Source organism: Sebastes umbrosus, chromosome 1, assembly GCF_015220745.1.
Source record: "Sebastes umbrosus isolate fSebUmb1 chromosome 1, fSebUmb1.pri, whole genome shotgun sequence".
Lineage (NCBI taxonomy): Eukaryota > Metazoa > Chordata > Actinopteri > Perciformes > Sebastidae > Sebastes > Sebastes umbrosus.
The window spans coordinates 15536602-15549148 of NC_051269.1; the positions used below are offsets into that span (position 1 = coordinate 15536602).

The following is a 12547-nucleotide window of genomic DNA, read 5'->3' on the forward strand; positions in this document are numbered from 1 at the left end:
TTCAGCACTCTCTGTTTTGTGTTTCTTTCAGAAGACACAAACAAATGCACACAGTCCCTTTTAGTCTGTTGACTGGATTACTTTTTATTTCTATTGGTGGCTCCGATGATCACCATGCTGCTTCTCTCTCTCTCTCTCTCTCCTCCACTTCTTCATCATCTGTATAGTTCCCTCCATCACCACCAGGGGCTTTCCACACCGTGCCGTGCCGTGCCGTGCCGTGCCGTAAGCGGCCGTCTCCCTCTGAATGCGCTTCCTCTCTCCTCTCTGAACGGAGAGACTCTACAGACGCGCAGCGCGGTGGCAGACAGACAAGAAGGGCGCACAGCTCAGAGAGCGTCTCTCCATCCATCCCTCTGGTTTATTATCACACAGAGGATCGTACACCTTTCATTCCGGGGAGGAAGTTGAATCTATAGCCGTCACCACCACCACCAGCATCCCACACTGCAACTTGTCAAGGCATTTTGTTTCCTGCTGCTACGATAACAAAAGGTAGGACTTTGTAGGGGGGTTTAATTTAATAGGAAAGTTCATTGTGCCGTGGCTTCTTGGTTCTTGCAACATGCAACTCCACCGGACTTGCATGATGCCTTTTTAACAGGGCACTGTATAGGAGTTTTGTGTGCAAGCTGCACTAGAAATAAATGCACACACACTGAGTTGTGTGTGTGTATTAAGGAAGAGGAATGGTACTACCTTTTTTGCATTTCATTGAACCTTTTTTTTATCTTGACTTAAAGGCTGAACATCACCGCCTAACTTGTTGCCACTTGGAACACAATTAACGGAGGGTTTAATGAGCGTTTGCGCACGAGAACGGCTCGTGATTCCGATCATATTAAATGATTTCTGCTAATTGTAACAGGTTTAAGTGGGACATGGTGTCTGACGGGTTGCACAAGCTGTGATGTGTCTGCATGTTGATAATTGCATCGCATTGCATTTATTCAATGGGCAACATTTCAGTGAAATCTCCACAGTAAGATTGGGCAGTGCGCATGCATGCATTTCGGCTGTGATCAAGAGTATATATATATATATATATATATAGTGTTTGTATATATGCAGTGCCAGCCGAATTATTATCGCAACATCACTGCAGACTTTCCCTAAATGAAATTACAGGGGTGTAATGTGACTGCACAGTGGGATGCGTTTCTGAGGACTGCAGCCACTTGATGCGCCAACAGGATGCATTTGGGGGAAGTTGGATGTGTGCCACTGTGCACTAAAAAAGACATGCTGTTGAATGAATGTATGCAGACTTAAAAAAGCACACTATACCATCAAAACAATTTTTTTTTATCAGGAAACAATACATTGAAATCCTGTTTATCCGGCTTTGTGATAATCCTACAATTGTTGTAGATTAAAGAGAATAAAGGTTGCAAATAATAACCTTATTTTTCCTTTTTTTTTAATTATGTTCATCACTACTGTGCACATATTCATACCACCATCAATTACCTACTTATATTTAATATTTTAATCATTTTTAATCTCCACGTGGATCTAATGGATAACCACAGATCAAATTAGCATCAGCAGCAGCTATTTATATCCTGTTTGTTTAAAATGCATTTTTGCTGGACATGATCCAAATTTTGTGCAATATGCTTTTCCGGTTTGAATTCTCTCCTTCCCAATCCACAAGCTGTTCATTGTGATTTGTTGCCTTCCATTTCTTTTTTAAGTTGATTTATATAAACAAACTGCGCAAATTATTTGTAGACATGATGACATTTAAATTTACTGCAATGTCGTTTGTCTAACTCATATATACAGTCACTGATGGGACGGACGAATGGCAGCTCATTAGAGAGAAAAAGCTTCATTGTGTCGTGATTTAGCTTTTCTGCAATCTCAAAAGACGCTGTACTGTCATACATACATCACAACACACAAGAAAGATTAATTTCATTCCATCCCAACTTCATATTTGTTTTGCGTTAAGGCAGGCAGACACTTCATTTCTGTGGTATCTGGATGAAATACAGCCTATTCCCCGACAGCAGGACTTGTATGTATGCGCTTCATATTGTAGAATATGATTTGTGACCGTGGGGTTACGGTACACTTTGAGCTTAGATATTACCAAGTGACCTTGGCTGAGGTTAGAAATGCTCAAGTTTACTCCTTCAGGGTGTTCTTGACCGTGTGTATCGGCACGTACGTACGTGTGTGTGTACATGGGTAACTGTGTTTGTTTGTGAGACCGCCTCAGTATATCATTTATCCTGAGCTAATTGGTGTTTGTGAAAGTGAGAGAAATGCCTCTAGTCCCAATAGCCAATCAATCGCTTTAATTTTCCAATTAGATGCTGATCTGTACAGGAATCTGTCAAAGAGGCCGGACCTCTGGCTGAGGACCGTGACCTTTACTGACCCTGTGTTTGTGAAAATAGATTATTGCATGTTACAATACGGGATGAAAATTGGTTGGCGTCGAGATCAGCAAAACTTCAGGTCTGATAAGCAATGTAATCAATCTAATGAAACAACTTAGGATGATTTCCATTCAGTAAACTGTATTGTTTTTTTGTGAAGTAAAAAAATATCTAAAGATCTTCCAGAACAGTTTAAAATTGAACAATTAAAAAAAGTAAAGTATTCAGTCATTATATTTAACATTATTCAGGGTGCTTTTTAGATTTATGCCATGCTGAAACAAATATTTATACCATTGTGTAAATGCCTCAGAATGTGGTGGTTGTGGTCTTTTACTGATATATCTTCTTTATTTACTAAACCCATCTGAACTGCAGTCACAGTAAGCATTGTGTTTTTTGTTATGAGGCTCTATAACATTTTTTTTAAGATCATCTGATTGGCAGATACGCACAGACACACATATGTGCACGCATACACATCTCTTAACTGGTAGCTGATACGGAATATAATATATCATATATTCTCTGCCAGAAAAAAAAAAGAGGGGGAATACATTTGCCGCCTTACTGTCCATTACAGACACGTATCTGCTTTGTATCCTAGACTCATTTATTCAGCCGGTGGTCTAACCAGGGTGTACATTACAAGGGCCATGTAGCAGTAACCCAGATGGCAGAATGGGCTGATTGTGATTTATGTACCAAAAGTGAATGCATTACTGTGAGCTTCTGGAGTCAGTGCCAATTCCAGGCAGGCATTTTCACACATTTTCCGCACACACACACACACAGATACCCACACAAATCATAGATACACACACATAGAAGCTTTTACATGCAAAACTTTGTTAATACTAATGTGTGTGTGTGTGCATACAGTAAAAGTTCTATCTGTCACTCTGTCTCTCCTCTCTTTCTCTCTCCCACACACACACACCCCTCCTGAAAAATCGTTTAGATGAAGCAGTCCACCGTTGTGAGACATTGATTACCGTTTACCAAGCTGGAGCATAACCGTAGTGTGTAAAGAAAAGGAGAAGAGATGGCTCGGATAGACGGAGGGAGAGCAAGAAAAAAAAGGAGAGAGAGAGAGAGAGAGAGAGAGAGAAAAGGAGAAAGAGAAAGAAAAAAAGAGAGAGGCTGATAGATGATAGCGGTGTGGCAGTAAAGATGACAGATACAGGGGTAAACCAGGGGGTATTTATGGCTGACAGAGAGGGGACCGATTAGGCCAACTAATTGATCTGGACCTGTGGTTAGGGTGCCTGGTTCATTCTCAGCCAGCTTAGTGTACACACTCTCTCTCTCTCTATCTCAAACACACACACATTTTCACAGTCACACTCCTGACCGCTCACACCTGCTGTCTTGTCACCGGTCAGGGCCGGTCAGCCCTTAGTCACTTCATTACCCCCTCCGGGCAGGGACTGCATCAACCGCATTAACTCTTGAGCTCTGTGATGGAATCGCTGGGTAGGAGGAGATAGAGAGCTGAGGGCTGTGAGGACAGGCTCCATGGTGGATTTTCCAGCCCTGTTTGCACCTAATTTCAAGGAGAGGGTTACAGGCAACACTTTGATCCAACAATTTTGGAGGACTGTGGCTTTTCTGAGGACACTCCGGTAGTTTGTTTGATGCTTTTTACTTGTGATGAAACAGGCTTCTAATACAGTTTTTTTTTGTCATTGTTGCAGCAGTGTTAGAGGTTACATTGCTGTGAGCCTGTGTCTGAGCAAGCTAGAAGCTAGAACTCGTTCTTGGGGTCTGCTATGCAGTTCAAATTATCAATCGTCATGTTTCAATGTATCCTCAAACAAGGGTTACAAAAAAGTATTCCTAATTGTTTGGGTTTTCACACGAATGTCCAGCAACATGTGTCAATTTCCGCTCATTACATGCAAACAGTCTTTTCAAAATACACTCCCTCTTCAAAGGAAGCAACTTGGTTAGGTTTAGGAAATAAAACTACTTGGTTAGGAAAAGGTTGTGGTTTTAGTTAAAAAAAAAAAGCACTGGAAGTGGCGTAACTTAAGTACGGAAGTTACGTGACAAATAATTCAACATTGACTTCTGGTTTCACATGGGGTATGAACATCGGTCTCCTGGGCGAAAATCCAGGTTTTTTTACCTGCCCATTCACCCCGGCCTCCTCTCTACGCAGCGTTTGTCGATCTTTATACTTCCTGGTTCACCATTATGTGGATTACATACAAATTTAATTTGTGGGATATATACGAATTACAGTGCATTACTTTGAGTAGGTATAGCTATGAGTAGTGTATGAGAACATCATCATTCAATTCAAAAAGAATATTGACACATTTTTGGAGATAATCGTATGTTTGCTTTCTTGCCGAGAGGCGACTGATCTCACTTTCATGTCCGTACGCTAAATTTGAAGCTAGAGCCAGTAGGCAAGAAACTTAGCTTAGCCTAGTGTACAGACTGGAAGCAGGGGGGAACAGCCAAATAAATTACAAATGATATATAATTTGTTTGATCTGTACACAAACAGACGTGTAAAAAAAAAAAAAAAGAGAAAAAGTTGTTATGTTTTGACAGGAAATAACGTACTGGAACTAATAAGGCAGCCCGGTCTCACCAAATGGCCTATGAATGATAAAGTATTTTTTTTAATAATTTTGTTTGCAATAAAAATGCCTTTGTTGTTTTAGGTGTATCATGTGTATGCCATGTACTCTGTAGGCCTGCTGACTGCAATGCAAACGCATCCGTGTAAATATGCTACGCTCAGAGCTAATGATGTAGCATAAAAAGTGAGAAAGACTGCTCTTGGCGGAAAGGAAGGGAGGTGGATGGGTCCAACAAACACAGAACTTTCAACCAAGAGACAGGTGTTTGTGTCCCAAAGTGTTGTCAAGTTATGTTAAAGTTATATTAGTGACGTTTGTGACGTGTTTTCCGTACTTGTGTTACGTTGTTTACATGCGTATTTTACTTAGTTTATACAGTTATTTTAATCCAAACCATGATGTTTTCCCTAAAAATAATGAAGTAGTTTTGTTGGCTAAACCTAACTGCGGCCGCTATCGTAATTTTTTTTTGCCTAAACATAACCACGTCCGTTTGACGGTAATGACGTGGCTTTAAATGATGTGAAAAAATAATGTGGCACATAAATGACATGTGGAAAGCCTAAAAAGTCTTATCATGACACATAGTCTGGCTTCATATTTAGGATACAGTGATATAAAAATTGTCGTCTGACTCTATATCAGCTACAGTAAGTCATAGACAAATTCAGTTATTTTTCAGTCCAGTTAGACAGATACTAAATTCCTACCATATTTGTTATGTTCATGCGGCATGTTAGTGAGTATCTGATGATGTTATTTACATTTGAAAGCAGCTCTACGGTTTCTTCATTTTTTAAAACCAAGAAAACAGTGAGGACCTTGAACTGGTTCGATTCACATTTTTAAAAGGTTACAAGTACCATAATACTATCATTCCCTACCAAACCAAACCAACTAAGAATGAAGCAACAAGAGGAGAAAATGGACACTAACAAGATTCAGACAGCTGCTGTCATAATGATGCAGTAAAATCTGCTGATACGTATGGGATAGAGTCATTTGAAGCTAAAGAAAGGAGCACTACTGAATGGAGAGTTCAAACAAAATCTGAATACATGCTTTCAAATGTTGCAGTAAATTAAATAAACCAAAGGGCTCTCGGACAGTGAATTGGAGTATGGACTTGTAGGCAGGCAGACTACTGCAGTTGCTGATATATGGACGTGTATTTCCATATCTGCACTGACATGAAAAAAAGAAAGGATGTCTATTTATATTAAAAAAGCATCATGATTCTAACTGTGTTCACTCTTAGCATGGTAGTTAAGCATGCATCGGTGATTTGAGATCCCACATACGTTACGTGAATGTTCACGGTGTTTTAAAATCATGATCTGATCCAACGTTTCCTGTGATTCAGAATCCTGCACTCCTTGTACATAGCTAAGAATAACAGGATTTGCTTTAGGATAGGATGATAAGCCATTGGGATTGCACAACACACTAAAGAAAGGTATTTCATGTCCAGTTCTCCTAGTATGCTGCTGTATGTTCCTGTATCATTGAGCCTAATGTGCATGATTTCCTGGAGGCAGGCTTCCATCTCTAGCGACGGGTTCCAGGTATAGTCATGTAGCCGCTCTGCCGGTCCAGGTTTGTGCCTCTTGCACCGGAGTGGGAAGAACAACTGCTTTGTAAACAGGCAGTTCTTCACCTGGATGTCACGGTTCACATAGACTCTTCCTCGGAGTCTGGCATAACCCCACTGGCAGAGCTTATGCGGTGGTGTATTTCTGCATCAGTGTCAGCTTTGGAGGGATGAAGGCTGCCAAGGTAGGGAAAGTCATCCACGTTTTTTTTAAGGCTGAAATATTTGATGTGTATTCAGTCGCACAAACGCAGCGTTTCGCCACACACACATGCACACAAGCACGCACACGTTTGCACACACGGACGTGAGGGGATTTTTTTTGTTTGCAAGAGATTAAAATGCACAAAGGATTAGAGGTGATGTGAAGAAGAATAAGTTATTATCATATTGTTTTGTTTGCTCTCCTCAGATTTATGCATGCAACCCAGTGTGAGAGGAGGCTTTGGGGTCATTTTAATAAGTAAACAGTCTACGCTCAATAGTAGTTGATTTCATCCTCTGCTTGGCGAGTGACTGCGATGCCGGTAAATATGAGTTTCATTCTGTTTGACAGGGGAAGCTCGTGTTTTTTCAGCTCTTGTCTCATATCCGATTATCTACTGGCAGTATAAGGTGACATTTTTGCAGACTGAAGATGTTCATTGACAATGAGTGTCCCTGAAATTAGATTTATGACGGGCTGTCAGTTTCAAAGACCTACAAAGCGGCACAGGTACAGCCATAATAGAAAAAAAGGCATCTCTCTCTCTTACTCTCTCTGTAGTCGTTGCCTTGCAAACTAGACCATGTAACACTTCATTATTATAATAAGCCTATTTAATGAGTTAATTTGGTTCAGTAAGTTTAAAGCTGAATTGTTTTCAAAAGATAACGTGGCATGAATTCTGGATCTTTTGCCTTTGTGACTGAAAATAAACTAATATCTTATGAATACTGAGTATAATTGAGCATTTTCTGTAATTTCTGTATCCAAATGTTTCCCGTGTGAGCAATTGTTTTAAATTCATGTAGTATAAACAAAAGTGCAGCATTGCAACGTATCCTCATACAATGGTTTGTATGATTTCTTAAGAAATGGGGGGGCCTGTATAGCTAGTCGTCTCTCAACCGCAAAGCTGGCAGTTTGATATCTGGTTCCAACTGTCTACGTGTCGAAGTGTCCTTGGGAGACACTTAACCCAAGCAGCTCACTGCTCCTTAGGATGGGTTGAATGCAGAGGTCAAATGTCATGTATGTACCTGTATGTGACGAATCTAAAAGTTAACTTTAAAAAAAAAAAAGTTATTCCTCTTTTTAATGCGTTTTCCTACGAATGTCCAGCAACACGTGATGCATGTGTCAATTTCTACTACAGTCTTTTCAAAATAAAACTACTTAGGTTTGGAAAAAAGATCAACTTAGTTAGGTTTAGGCAACAAAATGACTTTGGTTTAGGAAAAGATCGCAGTTTGGGTTAAAATAACACCAGAAGTGCCGTAACTTAAGTACAGAAGTTAGGTGACAAATGAATCAACATTGACTTCTGGTTTTACATGGGATACAAACACCGGCCTCCTGAGTCAAAGTCCAGTGTTCTTTGACCAACCCATCGTCCCCGACTTCCACCCTACGCTGCGTTTCTCGCTCTTTATACTTCCTGTTTCACAATTACATCCATCCATCCATCATCTGTAACCGCTTATCCTATTCAGGGTCGCAGGGGGGCTGGAGCCGATCCCGCTGACATTGGGTCGCCAGACTCTCACAGGGCTGACACAAAGAGACAACCATCCACGCTCACATTCACACCTACGGGCAATTTAGAGTTAACAATTAACCTAATCAACCTTACCTGTGACCCTCTTGCTGTGAGGCAACAGTGCTAACCACTGTGCCACCATGCAGCCCACAATTACATACAGATTGATTTTGTTGTGTATATACAAATCACTGTGCATTCATTTTAGTAGGTATAGCTATACGAATGGTGTATGAGAACAGCCTGCATGAGCAATGTGGCTCAGTAGTCAGAAGTGGTGCTCAGAGCCAGAGCAATCCACACTCCTGGGTTTCCTCCAGCTGCCCCAGTTAAACTGCCATAGTTCAAATCCATGCATGTTAGGTTGATTAGAGACTACAGAACATCCATAGATGTGAATGCGAGCGCAGTGAGTGCCTATCTATGTCAGTCCATCTGTGAACTGGCAACTTGTCAAGGGTGTTTTCCAGCCTTCTGTAGCAATCTACGCTGGGACAGGCTCCAGCACCTTGTGACCCTGAGTAGGAATGAACGGATAAGACAATGGATGAATGAGCAGACGTCGATGCAGAATTTGTATAATTTTGTCAAAATTAGGCTCCCGAAGCTTTTCATTCAGTGTCTGGTAATGCAGCCTAGCAACAGACAGCTGGCTCCTGCGAGTGGCTAATACAGGCTTTGGATACTTTTCTTTGTCTTTGTCTCTCTTCTATCGCTTTCTCTCTCTCTCTCTCTCTCTCTCTCTCTCTCTCTCTCTCTCTCTCTTGCTCTTTCTCACTCTCATCTCACTCTGGCAGGACTTTAATCTTGTGGCTAATGAATAGCTCTGGCGTAATGGCGTTTGGTGTGTAACATGGAACTGATTGCAGTAACATAAAGTAATGTTTTCTTTGTGTGGTTTGTCAGAGCGCCTAATACGTGCCAATTAAAAAAAAATAATGAGTAAACGCTTATAGAAGTCGTAATGTCATAAGTCATTGATGTAAAGTGAAATATATTGTATAGCGGCATATATTTGTTACAGCATTGATTGATTTATATAAATGTCATAATATAGCAATTGTTCTATAGACTGCAATTGTGGCTCTTTTCCTCCTTTCTGCTCTACAGCTTTGAAAACGGGAGATGATGAATACTACTGGTAACATTATAAGAAGTATTTGCATAATGTAGAGTTACAATATTACACTAACTCTTGCACTGTTCTAACGGTTCCATTGTATCTGGACTGACAGAGAACAGCAGGTGTGTGGTAAGTGGCAGCTTTAGGAAATGTGCCTGTGGTCTGCGAGGATATCACTTCCTCCGGGCAAAGTAATAACTCTTATTATAGCCCTTTTAGGGACTCCCTGGGAGTGGAACTAAGTTGTTTTCCAACGTGATGCTTTTGGCACCTTGCAGAGGCATAATGGAAACGGCATCCTTAAATAATTGTTGTTAAAGCGATACCGAAGCCGTTGGAGCAAATCTCTGTCTGGCATTAGAAAATGAGCCCCTTGCAAAGGGTGATGTGATGCAAAAATTACAAGTTTGATTGTGCGGTGGAGTTTCTCTCTGTGGGAAAGGGGGCGGATGATTGAATAGTTTCAGTATGAGAGCATGGCATGGTTTCATAAAATACTCCTTAATGCTCTTTCCCTCTTAACTGCCACCCACTAGCACACATACACAAACACCCAAAAAAAGGATGAAAATGTTTAAGCTTTGCTGAATTATGTATTGAGAGCACACTCCTGGGGATAGTTGTACAGTCTTAACCAACGGTCTTAGCTTTTGCTTACACACACACACACACCGACATGCTCACAGATACGTGCATATACATATACATACACAGATACATCAGACGCATTAAGAGTACAGCCTCCATGCTGAAACATTCAAAAGTTTCTTCTCTTGGGTAAACATTTAGGAACTTTAGCATGCATTGCTCAACCAATTTGAACTTCAAATAAATATTATTTACTGCCTTTAGAAGGCACACTGTACATATTTTTTTAATAAAGAGTAATCATTTGTAGAGCCCTTTACCCTGCGGCAGCCCTTCAGGCTTCTCTGTGTGAAGGTACCAACACGCACTGGGGTCAGTCTGCTTGAGTTATCACCCTACATCACAGATTATGGTCAGGAATCCATCAGCTGAGCTGTCTGTGCTGGACAACAAAGCCTGCAGCTCAACATCCCAGACAAATAGCTGATAATGCTGAGTTATAACTCATTTTTTCCTTTCAATAGGAAAAGCTTAATCTCCACAATGGCTCATAATGGAACCGAATTCCCCCAGACATGTACCCAAGAGGGTGTGAAAAAAAGCTGTATTGTTAAGAAGTCGTGAAACTTTGACATAATCCTCATGGCTCCCTTGGAAGCAGACAATGAGAAACTTGTCTAAAACTCAAATATCACTTATTCAATGGTATCTGCATGCTCTAATTGTGCTGTGAACGTTTGGTGTCTGGAGTGGCTGTGTGAAAAATCAATGCTACATGAGCTGACTGAAAAGTCAACAAAATTAAAGGAAATTAATGGAAATTGATGTGTATTATGGGACATTTTGTCTTGTGTTTGTTTTACCCACCCATCCACTCTGACCTCTGCCTGACACATACTCTCTCACTCTATATAATTTACTACATCGCCTGACTTCCGGAGCACTTTCTCTGAGTGTTTATTGCTGTGATGTGAAATGACATGCGTAGTGCAAAAAATGCATATTTTCAAAGGCCTATATACAAGGTCTGGGCAGGGCCTTTCTGTGTGGAGATCAATGTTCTCCCCGTGTTTGCGTGGGTTTCCTCTGGGTTCTCCGGTTTCCTCCCACCACCAAAAACATGTATCTCCGCGTCAGGAAGGGCATCCAGTCAATCATCGATGTGCGGATCAATGACCCCAAGGCGACCCCTAATAGGTACGGCGAAAACACGGACAACAACAATTCGTATATCAATATTTTTTTTCAAACAGTTGTTTTTGTCATATATATTATACTATATAAATATTACGTGGCAAAAAAAGCAACATCATTTATTTCAGAGCAAGGACATTTTTCTGAGCTTTTGCACCGCAAATAAAGGTTTCAACCAATCACGTTGTGCGGAACGGGCAGAGTTGCGCCTATATTTATAAGGATTATAAAACAACAGCATGGAGCTTCTGTAGTCCGAACCAAGATGGCAAACTTTCAACCTTGAATAAGGCAGCACAGACCAGATCCACTCCTTCTGTTCTAACATTTCACAATAAAAGCCCTAATATCCATAGGCCGGTATTTCGTCAAGCCCCCGGTGTGTAAAGGCCTGAACACACATGACTTAAGAAATTGGTGTGTTATTCATATGCCATTTGATGATTCCTCTGTCTGTATCTGTGGTTCACAGTGGGTCAGAGGTTAGAATTGTGGCCTTACATCAAGAGAAGTTGGAGTTTACATGTTCTCTCCATGTGCTAGTGGGTTTCCACAGTCCAAAGACATCCAGATTACATATTGTGAAGTTCCCTGTAGGTATACACGTGTTTTTCTGTCCTTATCTGGTAGCCCAATGCATGCTGGGATACGCTCCGGTGTAACCTGGATGGAAAATGGATGGAGGATGTTTGTGCTTCTTTCTTTTGCAACAACCTGCAACATTTCGAAGCGCCTCAGCTCTGCTCCGAGACCATCATTTGTCTGCTTAATGACCACTGAGGTGCCATGTTGAGTCATAGTGATGACGTATTTAGGTTTATTCCACTGTCCAATTTAAGGCCCGGTGAAAGAGCATGGCCCATAATTTCTTCTTCTATTCAACCACTGCTGGTTTTCCTCCTGCTTCTGACTTTCTCAACTTAAAATTTAAAGGTCTCACCAGCTTTGTGTGTGTACTTGCAGCCACGCTCTCTGGACAAACTAAATCAGCTCTTAACACACAAAATGTAACCAAAAAATGTCAAAGCAATGTTAGCATTTTAAGATCAGCTGAATACAGTAGCAAGCATTTCTAGTTTTTCAATTTGTTTATTCACGCTAAACTGATCAATAAATTTCAACAGAAGCAAAAAAAATATTCCTGTTAATCATGGCAGACCATGGCCACATTCCCCATTTCCAACCAAAATGTATATTTTAATCGTTGACTCAGAGTATCCCCCAAATACAGTATCCACAAGATAAATGTGTTTATTCAAAAGATACGATTCAGAAGATGTTTGGTATTTGCGTCCTGTTGTATCAAAACTGCTTCTTTATAT

At 40.7% G+C, this 12547-nt stretch overlaps 1 protein-coding gene across 1 annotated transcript in view; it reads left to right on the top strand.

The window, feature by feature from the left end:
* The first annotated feature begins 209 nt into the window (after window positions 1-209).
* LOC119492137 (cadherin-22-like) overlaps window positions 210-12547 on the top strand; it is a 191801-nt gene continuing 179463 nt past the window's right edge. The window contains exon 1 of the mRNA XM_037776526.1: window positions 210-495. The gene's annotated coding sequence lies outside the window, so the exon portion shown is untranslated. The remainder of the gene's footprint in view (window positions 496-12547) is intronic.